Source organism: Leptidea sinapis, chromosome 25 (genome assembly GCF_905404315.1).
Source record: "Leptidea sinapis chromosome 25, ilLepSina1.1, whole genome shotgun sequence".
NCBI lineage: Eukaryota > Metazoa > Arthropoda > Insecta > Lepidoptera > Pieridae > Leptidea > Leptidea sinapis.
In genome coordinates, this window is record NC_066289.1 from 11,148,727 (window position 1) to 11,166,714 (window position 17,988).

The following is a 17,988-nucleotide window of genomic DNA, read 5'->3' on the forward strand; positions in this document are numbered from 1 at the left end:
ACGAAAGCTTCGCGTGCAACAATTTTCCGAGTCATTATCATCAGAACTTGCATCGTAGCAACTTTGGCGAGTTCTTCAAGGATGCACTCACCGAGACTTTCCTACTTTGACGCGTAATACAATTTCTTGCTCCACATTTCGCAGCAGTTAATTGTTTCAAAGCAATTCAACTTGTTAACGATAGGAGCGAAGCAAGCTATTAGTGATCACATTGCTGTTCGCGGGGTAATTTATTGCCTCTATAATGTTGAACATATTGAGGCATACTTACATATGATAGTAAATTATAGTGAAGATTTATAATTATACCCATTTTACAGTATGCTGTTAAATTCAGATAAAACCGAGTTCTGAAATGGTGACCATGTAACGGAAGACGTAGTGATGGTAGGTCCCCCACGAGATGGACCGACGATCTGGTCAAGATCGCCGGTTGGATGAGGGCAGCGCAGGACCGATCCTTATGGCGATCTTTCGGAAAGGCCTTTGTCCAGTAGTGGCCGTCTTCCGACTGAAATGATGATGAATGATAACCGAGACATTGTTTGCCATTGATAACATTTACGTTAATAAATTCGTGTAAGTAGTAATAATAAAGTTCGTTATAGTAGTCATAATAAAAATACCTACCTCGTGTAGTCTAGCACATATAGTTTATAATTTCTAATAAGGTGAGATCGTGGTTGTCGGTTCATTCAATGTATAGCGCGAAATTGAATCAATTGATGCAAGTGCGACACAAAATATCTTCAATGAAGAATTTTAATCAAATTTTTACCCTGGTATGGCGGTTATAAATACAGGCTAAACGCTGCTTTTAATTTAGGAAAGCCGGTCCCACGGGAACATTGTTTAAAAACTTCAATAAAGAAAATTAGCCCGGATGTCGACCAGGGCTGCGAACAGTGGTAAAGTTTGCGGACTGTAAGAGCGAAGTAAATAACAAAGGAAATTGTTAAAGCTGATGTAATACCTAAATTCAATATTTTCTCAAGCCGCTGTTAGAAAATTGTAGGACTCAACTGTTAGTTATTTATTAACCAATAACGTTAATATATTTTCTATCGTTTATCCTTAGTATGGCTGGAATATGATATACATACCTATATAAAAAAATGATTTCTCGCAAAACAGAAATAAACGCTTGAGATTTTGATCAAAGCCCGGTTCAATATGTTAAGTTTATAAATAGGTAATACTTATACCCTACAAAACATGTCATGCTCATCTTGGGCTAAAATTTAAAAAAGGTAATATTTTGCTAAATAGGTAGTATGTTGGTATTGCCGAACTAAATATATCTTTAGTGCACAGTGCAGTGATGTTTTAGTTAGGATCGAACTTCCCAATCAGAGTGTCAAAAACACCCCTCCAACCGTGCTCCCAACAGTTTACATAAGAGCACCTGTTCCAAGTAAAATAGAACAATAATTCTGTTATAATCGATACAGCGAGGCCCGGATCTCGGCGGCTGAGGCGCTATTGATTTCATGCTCCGTCAAATTGACACTAGAATTTAGGGGAAAATATTACATTTATTTCTCCTTCCAGTCGCTGGCTGAGAAGCGGAGTTGGTTTAGGGGCGAGATCTCGCCCCTGCCCGACACGTAGCAAGGGGATACGAATACTTAACTACGAGTAATATTATTTTTGAGTTACCATGACCTGCAGGAGCATTCTATTTTGACTGAAAGTTTATCAATTTTAACAAAAGACATATCATATAAAACTAGATTATTTAAAAATGTAACAGTTGTCTTTTCATTTATCTGGTTTTTTAACCAATTAATTTAGTACGACATAAGACATATCTAAATTTCTCTTTACGAAATAGTGTAATGTGAAAAAATTATTATCATAAATAAAATCTATTGTTGAAAACATGTATTATAATAAATAATCTTCGACACCCTCAAATATGAACACAATTTTTTTTTTTTTTTTTATAAAATGTGTGATATTAATAAACTATAAATTATCCCGTATACTATGACAAATCGTTTTCTCATATAATAATTTTACAAACAAACATTTAAAATAGCTCACTCAAGACTTCAGCTAATAAATCCATAAATAAGGGCTTTATGTCCCCACGTCTAGCACAAACAAGCCACTTGCCTGATGGAACATGATCTCCCGCCACAAGATCATTCAATGATCTTTTGCAACATCGGAAGAATCATAAGAACTGAGTGGGTCTTAAAGACATTTTCTCACATCGAACTTGAATTACTATTTGTACTTGTACTTTCTATGCACTATCAAACTATACCACAAACCTTCAGTCACTGCTGAATCACTTTTCTCGGTTGACAACATAGGTCACTATTCAGTCCTAACATCCGTCCCGTTCCTAACCTTTCATGCAAGCTATCTTTTATGTGTTACTCTTGACCAGTCTCCTTTTCATCACATCCCCGACTAGAACGTGGAATGTATTCAGGGTCGCCTTTCCGCGCCATCACATTAGCTTTTTTCTTCTTCATTTATCTTCACTACATGACCAAACCTTTTTATAGAAAAGCTGCCCCACGTAAGAGTGTATGTATTGCCATAATCAGTTACAATGTAAACATAAGCGTATATAATATCAGTTCGTTAGCGTGTCGAGAGAAACGGCGGTGTGGTCGATCGTCGAGAATGCGTCAGCGGTGAGTGCATCTAGTGCGTTGCGTGGGCTCTGAATTCAACATTTCTATTGAACTGGTACTGGCCGGATACGGTGTAATGAAAGACACTTTTGAATCGTGAAATCCATATTTCAACACTACCGCTGACTCAAAAATTTCCAAAGAAATATCGGCAACAAACTAATCAATATATTTTCTATTTAGCTTGCAAAAATTATAACCATCATGCTGAAGTTGTGTCAATTAAATTTATTTGACGGCCTTAAACACGTGCAAAGCTCGAATGCATAAATTTCCGAATGGGTGGTAGTTTTTGACGTTCAACAAGTGATTTTAGACCCTATTTTAAATTTTGTGGGCGACAGCGACGGGTGAACCGCATTACCAACTATCCCCTAGCTCCATAAAAAAATTGGTGATGCAAAGGCACTTCTTTATGCCTAATATCTAATTGACTATTCCGATTGTGTGGTATTTGGATTTGGATCTTTGAATTTCATTATTTTTCATATTTGGCGCTTGATCAATAAAAAAATCTGACTATAACTTTACCAACAGCGACAAGAACTAAAGTTTTACTATTTGATTTAATACAAAGTTCATCGGTCACACAACATCAGTGAACAAACCAAACAATAAAGTAAGCGGTTATGTTTGTATGTATAGCGAGTTATGTTTATCCTATTTGGATTAAATCATTCACTCTCAAAAGAATATTTATCATTTTATGATATGACAGTTTGCCCTTGTGTTTATATATTATGCGTATTAAAAATATAGTCAGACGAACAAATAGCATACGTGTGTTCGTCTGACAATATTTTAATATGGTCAAACTGTCATATCATAAAATTATAAATATTCTCTTGAGAGTGATTGGTTTAAAATTCAAATAAGATAAACATAACTGCATTACCGCTTATTTTGTGCGCCAACAATATTTATAAAGCAATGATTGTTTTTATTCAAGCTTCAATTAGAACCTTGCTAATTAGTAATAATTACGTTTAATTATAATTATTGTTTACAATTAGAGGCTTGGATAGACATGGCATTTCCAAGCATTATAAATTTTGTTAAGACTGAGGAAGTTTTAACTTCCTTAACCTAACCTTCAGACCGAAACACAGTAATAATTACACATTAGTGCTTCACGGCAGAAGTAGGCGCCTTTGTGGTACTCATAATCTAGGCGGCATCCTATGCAAAGAAGCCTACCACTGGTTATATAATCCTATAATTTCCATTATAATCTTATTCCAGAAAATCTCGTAGCAGTAAATTTTACACAAAAAAAATCCTACTTTAGCGTGGATAATCCAGCTTAACATAACTACATAGGTAGTCAGATGTACTCGTGGATAAGCTGATGAAAGTGTCGCGTGTTCGCGTACACTCAATAAATTGTAAACTATTTCAGCTTGTAATGATGCCCGCAATGCTTTACGACTTACTCCAACGTAATTACGACTTACTCCGGCATTTATTTCAAGACGCGATAATCATGCATTGCTTGGTTGTTATTCAATTTAAAATATATTTATTTGACAGGCTTCGTGTCGTATTAATATGCTAATATGGCAAATATTAATTCATTGTATTTGTTATTATTTTTCAAATATTGTATTTTATAATAGTTTTCATTGACTGTGTATAAAGTTAAATTTAAAGTATTATAGTTGGCACGTTAGTATAAGTATTTGCTAAGTTGTCGCTTGAAGACAATGGAAAAGTTATAAACACACACAAGGTAGAATAAAAATAACTACTAGAATTAACGAATGACTAAAATATTAATTTTAAACATACCTACATAAAGGACTTCTTTTATGTCTTTGGACAGGTTGTTGCAAACCATGTGTATTTGGAATATCTATGGTCTATATGTACGACTATATGAATTACTGTTGAAGATAAGCATGGAATGCAAAAAAAAGGATATTTCAGTGATACCTATGTTTCAATAAGTTACAGGAAAGTTTTGTCTTTCCTGTTTCGTAGTATTTTTTTCGATCGTTAATATTTTTTCGTCCAATTTTGTAGGGTTCAACCAAAAGTTGTATAGGTATTAAGATATCGTAACAAGCTACAAGATTTTTAAGCCCTTATGAATTAATTAATTAATTATAACTTAATTTAAAAATTATACAAGTGATATTGAATAAGAAATTTTTAAACATTTAAAATTTTCTGATAATCTGTGAATTATTGCTATACACTTTAATGTTATCTTTATGTAATCTCTTTTTGGAAAATATATTATTGTAATTGGTATTAAGTACATATATTTTAAGATCTCCTCGAGAAAGTCTACTTAAATATGAGTTGTTATTATGAAGTTGATATCAATTAGCATGGCCGGATGTTACTTGAGACGATCATTAGTCTTAACGATAGGGCTGCACTGAAAATAAGCACAAAAAACCTATTTGCAGTTATTTATTAATTACCATGTTATAGTTTTATAACAATCATTAAAGTTTAAGGTAGGCTGTGGTTTGTATAAAAACAAAGTACTTACCTATTTATCCCACTGTAATTATTTCATAACGATAAATAAGTTTCAAATTGGTATACTACAATTACACATATTAATTAAGTAATTAACTAGTAAAAATACTCATGACCGTCTCAAGTTGAAGACGGCCATGTTGTACCAAATAAGAAGAATAAAATATATACAAAGTTCATACACGCGGTTGAAGACTTCTTTTATAATTAACTTAAAGATTTTATCAACTGCAAATAAAGTAAAATCAGATATTTGGTCTTGATATAAATATTTCTAATTCAACATTATTAAATGTTATAATCATAACATAAGATTCAAAGCACATTACAACATCTCAAATACATACACTAGGTAAAATGCTATTCGTTTTTAGTTAAAAAGAAATATAATACTAACAATTTTTTTTTTTTTTTTTTTTTTTTATGGAATAGGAGGACAAACGAGCGTACGCGTCACCTGGTGTTAAGTGATCACCGCCGCCCACACTCTCCTGCAACACCAGAGGAATCACAAGAGCGTTGCCGGCCTTTAAGGAAGGTGTACGCGCTTTTCTTGAAGGTACCCATGTCGTATCGTCCCGGAAACACCGCACACGGAAGCTCATTCCACAGCTTTATAGTACGAGGAAGAAAGCTCCTTGAAAACCGCACTGTGGAGGACCGCCACACATCCAGATGGTGGGGATGAAATCCTAACTTGTGGCGTGTCGTGCGAAGGTGGAACAGCTAAATGTAATGGTACTTACTCAGGCAACATGCAACCTGAAAATATTTGTTCCAATATACACAAAAGCAAGAACGTATTTTCTCCAGCAATATTTTTTACAACGTAAATAAAACAATGATTTTTTGTTGGAATTTATTAAATAATTGATAGCATTAGTGTACATAATGAAAGTACAACACAGTGTTTTGTTGTTTGATAATAATTAATATGTAGCTTAGTGAAGGTACTAAGACAACAGAAAACGCAAAGATAACAATAATTGGTAACGTTCGCTGCAATTAACCGTTGTCTGGGCGTCTAGCGTATGTGCTTTTTGAACCCTGTATGACAAATCTCTAAAAGTACGCGACACCTTTTACACATGATTTTTAAGGGTGCTTATTGACGGCGCGTTTACACTACAGAGTTCAAAGCTGCCGATTAGCTTAAGAATATATTTAAAAGAAATATTACAAACCTTGTGGTTGCACAGTTTAAGTCCAAAAAAATATCACTGAAATCACTATTCCGAATCTGTGGTTCACAGGTCACTCACTGATGTTTGTAGACCACTACTGACAGTGACACAAGCGCGTCGTTCGAGGCTGACGCTAGAGAGGCGACTGCACTCGATATAACCCTCCCCCGTCCCGTAACCCGCTCCGCCGCTACGCACTGTACCCCTTGCTTGGAGATCAGCTGGCTTCCGAAATTGTTCCGATTATCGCAAGTGTTGAAAAGGTTTGTAATTAATGGAGTACGAGAGATGGCTTACGTATATATTTCCATACCAACCTCACAAACTTTTTGCGCAAAATTTTTAAGAAAGAAAGTAATATCTTTACTTATGCTGCAATTACGCGATTTAATTTCTTCGCTGGCTGGCTACAAACAAAAATGGGGATCTGTTACAAATAAATCGTGGCAATTTATTTATAATTGTGTGACTGTGTTACGTTTATTGTAATTGATTGTTAATTACCTAGAAGAAGCCCCAGGCCAACGAACAATTGCTGAACATTTAAAAGTAAATCATTCTACGGTTCCACGAGTAGTAGGTTTCTGGAGACAGGTCCTTTCGAAAGGTGGTTTACAATGTCTCATGACGACAGGGACATTAATTAAAGATATATTAACATTTAAAATAAGCTCCAACAGCTGCAGTTAATACACGAACCACAAGAACAAGGCTAAAAGAGCGATGATATAACAGCTATCAAATGAGCAGATGGTGCAAAATTTTCCGCAGCTTACTTATGATCAATTGAATTGAACTGAAGAGCAATGGGCCTCCATATAGTCACTGTTTATTCACAGATGGGTGTAGAATTTATTTTTATGGTGCAGATGGTCACAGACTAGTCTACCGTAGACGTGGACAACGATATGCTCAAAATTTCGTTGGGCTTAGTTCAAAGGCGCATGATTTATGGATTGGAACGGCATATCGATGGATGCTCACACGGAACTTGTGTTTATCGATGCAGAGAGACATGTTCGTGCTAAACATGATTTTACATCACATCTATATAAAGGAGATTTCGGATCCTCATATAGTACCTACCTTCATCGTCATCATATCAGCCTGAAGACGTCCACTGCTGGACAAAGGCCTCCCCCAAAGATCTCCACGACGATCGGTCCATTTTGTGGGGGCCTACCAACACTCCGTCATCCGGTACGTGGTCGCCATTCGAGAACTTAACTGTCACAACGGCCTTCTGTCAACTATATATCCTGCCCAGTTTCGCAATCATTTGGGCTATGTCGGTGACTTTAGTTCTAGTACGGATCTCCTCATTTCTAATACGATCTCGCAGGGAAACTCCGAGTATAGCCCTCTCCCTTGCCCTCTGAGCGACCATGAGCTTTCTCAACAAGCCCATAGGAAGCAATCACAAAACTACATTTTTTTACGCCAAGTTTACCAATACTTAGGCAGCAGGGATCACTTAAAAGTTGCTGAGTATGCAAGATTGACCGGTCCTAACAATGGTTGGAGTTCTTATTTTTACAGACACAATAGTCATGAATGAACGCTCAACGAGCTCAACGCAAAACCGACTTGAATCAGTAGAAACAACTTGAATGGGCAAGGGAACAAAATACAGAGTGTATTATCTAAAAAACAAGAAATTTTTAGAGTACAGCTTTTGTTCCATTCTTTGATTCTGTTAGTGAGCAATATAAGCCTATATGTAACAGAATCACTTGAATTTTTTAACGGATTATAAATCACTGTTATTAAAATTATAATTCTTTTAAGTAGGGCATAATTTAATTTTGGAACTCATAAAATTTGTAAATTAACTTTCGGTAAAGGACCTATCGAAAGTTAATTTACATATGCGTAGAATTTCCGATAATGTTTTTTTAATTCCATATGAAAATTATTCAAAATGGGTTTTCGAATGTCACACTGCCTTGGAAAACCCATGGTTTGTACAATACATGATAGACAAAATATAAATATTGAATATTATCAGAGAGAACCAATCACGGTTACTTCTCATCATCAAAAATAATGAATTTCACTCAAAGCTCTACAAAGATATAAACATACATACATAGAGAGACACACATTACCCTCCTTTTCGTTGCGCAGTCAGACTAAATATACTTAATTGAAAATGTATTGTAAGGTTCGTGTGAAATATAGTCAAACTAAATTGAACGTAAATTTCACAAATTCCTCTCACATCTTCCCGACACGTTGTCCAAGAATAATCTTCTAGAGGATTTATTACAACATACGTCATAATATATTCAGCTTCCAGTGAACCCAGATAGTAACAAATTGCCTACGAAAATAATACGTTGTCGCGAAAGAGTTTCGCGCAATAACGACACGTCGAAACATTAAAGATCGGACCGCATTAGAGCGGCGTTGTGCGGCGCGTCGCTTCAAGTCGGTCGACGGTACCTATCGCATTACAACTGCAGTAAGTGGCAAACGTTACAGAGTTAGATGAAGATTACTTTAGTAAAGAAGGTTTAGTCATTATTAATATAAATAAAAAAAATAAGAAGATTCAAATTCAAATATTTTTATTCAAAATAGGATGTGACATCACTTATTGAAAGTCAAAAACTACCACCCATTCCAAAATGAATGCCTCAGACCTGAGAAGAAATGGATTGATCACAAACCAAGGTCACGCTATCAAGAAGGCTATTACTATATGTTTCCTCGCCTTCTGATGAAGGCGAGAAACCAATGACTCTGCACGATTTTACAGTTACTTCAGAACGCCGAAAAGAAGATTCTATAAAATACACAATAAACAATGTGCATACTAAAGCGATTCGCCGCTTCCTGTGTCGCACTGACCATCGCTGCGCTGCGGGTTAAAATATTTTCTCGTAGGCAACTTTGCCGCGACGCGCATCAACGAATAATGCAGCACCGCTCTAGTGCGACATCCCTCATACGAAATGATTGAAATAATATTTGGATGCTTTGTGCTGCGCTGTGCAGTGCTGCAAGGCGCCGCTGTAATGCGGTCCGGCCTTTAAGAAATATGTACATCGAATTAAACACGTGTTATATGATGGGGACAAATTAGCGAGACCTTTTCAACGATTTTAATTAAACCTTTTTTTAAATATTTCATTGCGAGGATATTCACAAACTTTTTAAAGGCATAAGTGACAATACCACAGAACATCACATGTGTTACTTGTTCATTCCATCATGACTCCTATGATAAATACCCTATTCGTGTTTGCACTCTATCGTATAATACAACAACAAATAACAATTTTGTTGATTTCTCTTTAACTAAACTAAGCTTAAGCTGTAAGACTGTAACTCGCCGAATTTGATGAAGTACCCTTAAGTTTTAATTTGAAAAGTGATAAATTCGTCCTAGTTCGCCAATATGTTTTGCTTGGTTTAATTGTGAAGCTCGTTTACCTACAGTTTCATGTTTTCATATCCATTATTATTTCATGATAATCGCAATTTGTTGCTGTCCACTCGTACCTAAGTAAAAGGGTTAAAAATTGATAAGCGAATAGACAGACCACGATATGATACAAGCCAAGGGTTAAAATAAGAAAGTGACAGAAAAAGATGGTTTAAGTGATGATTACAATACAATAAGAAAAAGGAGAATAGGACGTCCTAGGAAAAGGTGGATAGAAGACATTCAAGCGACAGCAGGACACTTATGGAAAAAGATAGCAATGGACAGAGAGGCATGGAACAAGCTGGAGGAGGCCTATACCCAAGAAGGGGTTCCAATCAATAATGATGAAGACAGTACAGAATAACAGTCATTAATACAAATAAAAATTATATATATATATATTTTTCTTTTCTATGTAAATAATGCTAACAATAAGTAATATTTATTATAATAGATGTAATCATAGATATAACTGTAAGAATGTAATTTAGTAGTAGATTGGAAATAAATAGGTTTTATTTGTATTATTATTACAATACAATTTTATAACATATTGATAGGAGATTTCATAGTTTTACATCTTGAAACATCAAGAAATTTTCCTGAAAGAACTTTTACTCTAACTGATGATAAAGAAATGATAAACAAAAGCTAACACGGTAACGCAGTTGATAGAGGAAGTATAACAGTTTGCACAATTGCACGTAAATTAAATATTAAATAAATCTTTGATGAAATCGTAGAAAAACGTTTAAAAATATCTCACCAGCACAACTAGTTACAATGCCATATGTGCCAGAAAAGTTCAGCGTCGTTACGAATTCAGCGAGCGATCAGAGAAAACTTTATTCCAAGATTATGTCCAAAACTATTCGAGCTGGATAAAATGTGACTAATGGACTGGTTTGATCTATATTACTACATAAAAATAGATGGGAACAAGCGGTAGATTGTTTCTATTATTATCCGATTGTTTTAATGCTAGATTTTAGTAAATAATTACACTAGTTTCATCCCTTGCTAACCGACTTCAAAAAAGGAGGAGGTTCTCAATTCGTCTGTGTTTTTTTTGTGTTTGTTACCTCAAAACTTTGGACAGGGTGAACCGATTTTGATTATACTTTTTTATTTGAAAACGATGTGGTTCTATTGGTCCAGATCTGACAATAGCAACCATGAGAAAAACATAAGAAGTCTTTAATTTCCTATAGGTATGCGCGCGACAAATTAACGAATAACTCAATATCGCGCCAACCAATTTCAATAATTCTTTTTTTATTGGAAAGGATATAACTTCAAATGTAGTTTGGTGAGAGTCTGGTTAGGTTCTGATTATGAGATCTATGACAAAGTAACAGAACTTTTCAATTCTTAGGAGCAAATTAACAATACTACTTCTAAACTTTTTTATGCCATCCGGATATATGGGTCACCTACCGTAACGTCGTTATGGTCAAGTAATTGTCGTAGTCAAATATGATGATCAAAGGAACTCTTTGAATTTTTTTGAAATACGACAATCTTTTCAAAAATATGAAGCATTAGCACATAAGTAACGTTTTATAGTGAACTATGAGTCCAGTAGATTTATGAGCGATTATTTCGCTGTTCTCATAAATGAACATAAGAAAGACAAACTCGAATTTGGTTCGAATAACGTTGCAGAATAGTTTGTAAATATACCGAGTCCTATTCGTAATGATTGCTCTCGCAACTAACCAAGAGGATGTAAGCCTATGTGGAACATTAATCCGCATTCCACATGTTCAGTAATTACTTTATGTTAAGACGGAGCTTTTCATTATCAACTTGGATATTTAGGTCAGACAACACAAACAAGAACAAGATATTCGGAGCCTTGATAAACGTGCGGGGAAAAGAATGGATTTTATTACGTAAACGAAACCGAATAATCCGTTTCTGTATTTTCTCACGTTCTAGTGATCAAATTTGTGTGTGATCAAAAAAAAAATGAAAAATATTTATTTCAGTAACAAAAATAGTATAAACAAAATAGTGGATATGACCTTCTATGAAGTGAGGAACACCTGTGCCACGCTCTTCCATATCAATTAATATTAACAGTACCAAAAACTAGGGATCACAAATCTAAGTAAGAGTATAATATAACAAAAGAAAAATATTATTCGAACAGGAACAGTGTGTGTGTGTGTGCGTGTGCGCGTGCGTATGTGTGTGTGTGTGTGTATGTGCGTGTGTGTTGTGTGTGTCATTGTCACTTTCCGTAAGGCACTACTTATTGTATTATTAAGAAGGTATACTTAAAATTTACTCTGTGTAGTTATATAGCTCTTTCATTTCACATAATTATATTATATATTATAATATATCGTATAAAACTTTTAACATGAAAATATTTTACTTTTTACACTGAAAAGCAGGCTTTGCTTGATGCGCGCATTGAATGTGTGTATCCTTTTAGAATGTGTGATAGTCGCGTCATTAACACACTATGCTATTGACAGTTGAGTTAGATAGCCATCACAAAACAATGGTCGGAGTGGTGTTGGGTTTACGAGCTGGAGTGCATCAGCTCGTAAATGTTGCGGTCACTCCTGAAATTACATAGCATTGTTTTCGCTGGCGAAACTTAATAGTGTTCGGTTAGAAAGATCGTAGACCAACTCTAGAATTACAATAGGCTGCAAATTGTGTAATTCAACAGGAAACGCAGAAATTGAACAAATTAATCGCATTTTTTTTAAAATGAAAATACGGGACGAGACGAGCAGGACGTTCAGCTGATGGTAATTAATACGCCCTGCTCCTGCTACAAAGCAGTGCCGCTCAGGAATCTTGAAAAGCCCAAAAACTCTGAGCGGCACTACAATAATTGCGCTCGTCAGCTTGAGACATAAGATGTTAAGACTCGTTTGCCCAGTAATTTCACTTGTAATTAACACGAAAACACCCCTAAGATTTTAAATGGTTAGATTATTTAGATCATATCAAATTAACATTAACGTTTGATAACGCTATGAAAATTGTAAAGTTCGAAAGTAGATAGCAGATTAGATAAAAAAATACAAAACTATAAAATATCAACCCTATATATATATATAAACTCTATATTAGTATCACGTAATATATAACATATTACCATAGCAAAAAAATATGGATCATACAAATTTTTAGTTTTGCCTGTATGATGAATGATCCTAGGCAAATGAGACTTAACATAACATTATGTCTTAAGGTGACGAGCGTAGTTAGTTGTATTGCCGCTCAGAATTTTTCGGGTTTTTCAAGAATCCTGAGCGGTACTGCATTGTAATGGACTGGGCGTATCAGTTACAATCAGCTGAACGTCCTGCTCGTCTATTGTCATAAAAAGAACCTCCGACTGCGAATGCTGTGAAAACGTCAGTTATCCCCTATTACGAGCAATGCAGGAGCACTTTAATAATAATACTTCAAAGGCTTTTAAGATGCTCGGTTTTGTTTTGCGGATTACGAAAGAATTTAAAACTTCTGAAATAATGATTGTGCTACATAATGCGCTGGTATTAAGACGTAGAAATTATCTAAGCATTTAACACAACTTGTCCCCTAAAACATGGATAATGGTTCCCATAAGCGATATATTCATTTAAAAATACAAAATCGTTAGTGGCAACGTTTTATTTTTATCGCGTTTAAAAATTGAAATAGCTTCTGAACAGAGCCAGCCTTAAGTTCTAATAAGGCTTCGATCACGCTGTCCAGCTGATGCCGAAGAACCTACGTCCTCCATATGATGTTTTTTTTTACACTTGGACAAACGATCGTGTTGGTCACAACTCACATTACAATAAGTCAACATTGATGCGTTTCGCAATAGAATAAACTGGGTATCTGGCCTTCGATGCACCCTTCGACATTCAGGGAAGTATTATCGACCATATATTTTGATTTAACATATATTGTCATCTTTGTATACGATAGCGCAATATACGAATATTGTATTTAACCACATAAATACTAGTAGGTACTTTTATGTTAATAAATGAAGCAATTCGTGCGAATTAATTCCCTAAGGATTCCAAAATATTAAAAAACGCACTACATGTTATTATGCAATGTTCAAGTTTTCACTTCTGCTGGCACTCCCGGAGTGCAACCCGGTTTTTTTTAATGTAGAATATGTGCTATAGCAAATAGCACTATAAGGTCTACTCGCTTAAATAAAAGAGTCCCAGTGGACTTTATATTGCTATTAAAAACAAATTCTCCATTTTGAAAATTGCTTTAGAAGCGTTTTGTAATTTTTAAGTTTTTTTTTAACCTATATTTTATAATACTTAATTTTTATTCGCTTGTTATGTAATTATTATATAACGTCATTATTTGAAAATTTCCAAAATAGCCACTTATACAGATACCTACTTGTATGATATTTGTGTACTTAAATATTATGTGGATGAACTGAAGCTAATTTATCAGTGCGTAACACAGCTAGGTATGTGTATACCTATCGTTGCTTTCACGAAAGTAATATTTGTTTAATTCAGCCGTATTTAACAAATAATAATCTCTTATGGATTTAGTTTTTTATCATGCAAACAAGGGACGAGACGAGCAGGACGTTCAGCTGATGGTACGATGATACGCCCTGCCCATTACAATGTAGTGCCGCTCAGGATTCTTGAAAGACTCAAAAATTTCTGAACGGCACTACAACTGCGCTCGTCACCTTTAGACATGAGATGTTAAGTCTCATTTGCCCAGTAATTTCACTAGCTACGGCGCCCTTCATACCGAAACAGTAATATTTACACATTACTGCTGGCACAAATAAGCGCCGTTGTGGTACCCATAATCTAGCCGGCATCCTGTGCAAAGGAGCCTCCCACTGGTAAAAAAGTTTATACAATTATTCCACTCTGCTAATGTCACCACTCGCACCGGCAGTGCTAAAATAAAATAAAAGTGACAAAGGCGTGGGTAACGTCACTAGTTATCAAACCGACTCATAGGAATTAATAATAGAGCGCACAGTTTACAAACAAATATTAAAATTAATGAATCAATATGTGTATCTTAGATTAATTAACTAATTCGTGTTTAAGTATTAAATTGACGGTTGAGAGTACTACCTTTTATGGATTTAAATTAAAACTCCTTGGTGCATGAGAGAATGAAACTTCTTTCATACCAAATAGAACGATCTAGATTTAGAAAATTTTATTGTTTGACTTTAAATGAAAAGATGGATTATATTGGAAATTAGAGAACTAATGCAGCAGAAACAGCTTCAAATAATAAATAATGCTGCGCTCTGAGAGGATGTGCCTAATAACGCACCGAGCGTTCAAGATTTTATCGCTGCCGTAGAGGAAACTCCGACTTGAAGAATGAACGAGGAAGACCAGCCATGAGAGAAGCCAACTAATGAGTAATGTCTGAATAAATAACGAAGAATAAGGACTTTGCATCAAAATAGCAATGAAACAGCGGCATGATTTAATTGACCTATTTGCATCAAATAGGTAAAATAGAAAAGCTTGAAAAAAGGTTGCCCCATACATTTATACAGAGAGGCACGCGTTGAAGATTGACTTACCATGTCAGACCGGCTCAGAAATGATGGGATCTTGGGGCGAATTGTGACGTGCAATAAAATTAGATTCAATACGATATCGCAAGCGAACATCGCAATGGCTAACTCGAGGTCAAACACCACCTAAAGCAAAGCTTACCCATAGAAAAGCTATGGTAAATGGTTGTTAATCACTTCATGGTGCATTTCACTACAGCTGCCCCAGATCTAGTCAAGCAATAACAGGAGTTGCCAATTGTACTGGAGATCAAACATTGATGGCAAAACTCGTCAACCTATCTGCACCATTTTGTCTCCAAGATAACACAAGGCTCGAGGAATCGTTTTAGTTCTCGACACACTTCATACGAATAGTTTTGCCCCAAATTAGGCATAGTCTGTACAATTATTAGATGCAGGACAACGATATGTTCTTCACTTCTGAGATTAATAATTATTATACAAATTAAACTTCTTTTATTCATCGCACACACGTTTGCACCACCAGGGGCATCTATAACATTGCGCCAAAACAAGTGTGGGTCAAAACCAGCTAGCCACCACACAAACAAGTGTGTATTGAGACTCTAAAGTCATTTCCTAATTTTCATTTTAATTATTACTGAACGGGTGGTAGTTTTTGACTTTCATTAAGGGACTCATATCCTATTTTGATTGAAAATATTTGAATTTGAATTGTTGTAGTGAAATTGAACCCGCTTAAGACGCCAAATAGCGCTTTATAAAAGCTGAAATATAAAAATTTCCTCCTATATTATAAATATACATATACCGACTCACATCCAAGACATAATTAGGGATTTTCCGCCCAATTACCTTTACAAGCATTGTTAAGATATCGGAGAAGCGAGATCCGAATATATTCCTACTAAACATAATAGATAAGCAGACCTATTAAATTATTTGAGGATACTTTTTTCATACGAAGCTTACGAGTATGCCATAAAAATTATTAAACGAATATTCCAATATGTTGAATAAGTCTCTTATATTATAAATGCAGCTATCATAATATTTTATTTATACCTTTATAAATGGTATTTTTATGGCAAAAAATGATTCTACACGGAACCGCACTGCATAATTAGTCTTGAACAATCGGTCATGGCTAGGGCTTCCAATCCCTCAATACCGAGATCTCGGTATTGCGGGATCCCGCACCATTTTCCAATCCCGCGAGATGCGGGATTACGGGCGCGGGATCCGCGGGATTTGCGGGACTGAAAAAAAGCGTGCATACGATGGAAAATAGGATAATCTGCGTGAATTATTATTCTTAATAACTCCAGTTGTTAACTGTTTCGTATTTTCGTGATGTTTATTGATACATCCTTTAAGGATATAATAAAAAATAAGGGTGCGTACGTGAATGAATCTTTCATTCAAGCCCTTAAAAGGTATACCGCCCACAAGTGTGGAAGCAGAAAGGGCATTTTCTGGCCAGGTAATAGAGTAAAATACGCAGTAGTTTGGCAGACGACAGTTTGGAAATGTTGTATTTCCTTCGCAAACAATTTCAGTTAATATTAAAAGCTGAAAATCTTAATAATTACGTAATAATTTATCAGTTTAAAATGTGTTTTTTTTTATTGATTTTGTAATTTTGCCATGTGTATTTTTTGAAAACGATTTGTTTTGTTTTGCTTTTTATTCAGAATTTGTTATTGTTTTTTTTTGTGTGAAAAAATCAGTATAATTTGATTGATCTCATTTTAATAGTAATATGTACGTAAATAACTGTGGAGTTGATAAATTCATTGTTTTAAAATGTGCATATTTTCAATATGCGGGATCCCGCAAATACCGAGATCCCGCGAGATTGAAATTTCGTAGTCCCGCAAATGCCGAGATTGAATACAGGCGGGATTGGAAGCCCTGTTCATGGCATATTTGTACGAAAATTATAAAATACGACGTTACAACGTTTCTGTTTTCGTAATTCATCTACTTTTACAATGATGGCAATAAATTGGAGATAAACAAAACCATAATCATACCCACACAAAACCAAATTATTCTTTATACGAACATTTTATTTCATTTCCTCATACGCCTGCAAATATGCCACAAAATTAACAGTGATTCACGTGGTCCATACATCAACAGGTCAATGCCTTCGCCAGAAATAGCCTGTATGGTGCTGGCCTGCATATCTCATCGCCCTCAACTAACAATCCCTTCCGAAAATCCCATTAATGCATCAACAGTTATCGATATATTTAATGATCACACAACACGTGCGTCATTCTCATTTTGTACGAAATTTGCTCGACCCTATTGTATTGTAATACATTTCTTCTTTTTGATGTTTGGAGCATAAAATTATTTCATTTTTAAAACTATATTAATGATAGGAAGTATCTAAACAATGCATTTATAATATTAATTAATATCGATTTATCCTTTGTTACCTTTTCCTTTTTATTACGGAAAACCACCGTATAAGTAGAAAACTTAACTAAACTGAAATAGTAATTATTAACATGATCGTTTTAACAAATTGATGTTGCATATAAAGAGATAAAATTAGTAATAAGTGGAAAACTGACGAAGGTCAAGATTCTCTACAATTTTTTTTTAACCGCGTGGAAAGAGCATTCGTATAGTGAGTGAATGATACTGCCCACACCGCTCGCCCTCTGCACAGCCCCATACAGATAGCATGATATG

General features: G+C 35.1%; 1 protein-coding gene and 1 long non-coding RNA gene across 6 annotated transcripts in view; one reads left to right on the plus strand and one right to left on the minus strand.

The window, feature by feature from the left end:
- The window catches only part of LOC126971924 (dystroglycan 1), a 139,819-nt gene that overhangs the window by 85,095 nt on the left and 36,736 nt on the right, over window positions 1-17,988 (minus strand). For 4 of the 5 annotated variants that reach the window (XM_050818434.1, XM_050818432.1, XM_050818433.1 and 1 more), the window contains exon 1: window positions 6,326-6,462. The exons of the other annotated variant lie outside the window; for it this stretch is intronic. The gene's annotated coding sequence lies outside the window, so the exon portion shown is untranslated. Of the gene's footprint in view, window positions 1-6,325; window positions 6,463-17,988 lie in introns of those variants that run through there. 5 annotated transcript variants of the gene reach the window in all.
- Window positions 5,647-17,988, plus strand: part of LOC126971976 (uncharacterized) — a 500,026-nt gene continuing 487,684 nt past the window's right edge. Inside the window, exon 1 of the long non-coding RNA XR_007731019.1 lies at window positions 5,647-5,679. This is a non-coding gene — a long non-coding RNA (uncharacterized LOC126971976). The remainder of the gene's footprint in view (window positions 5,680-17,988) is intronic.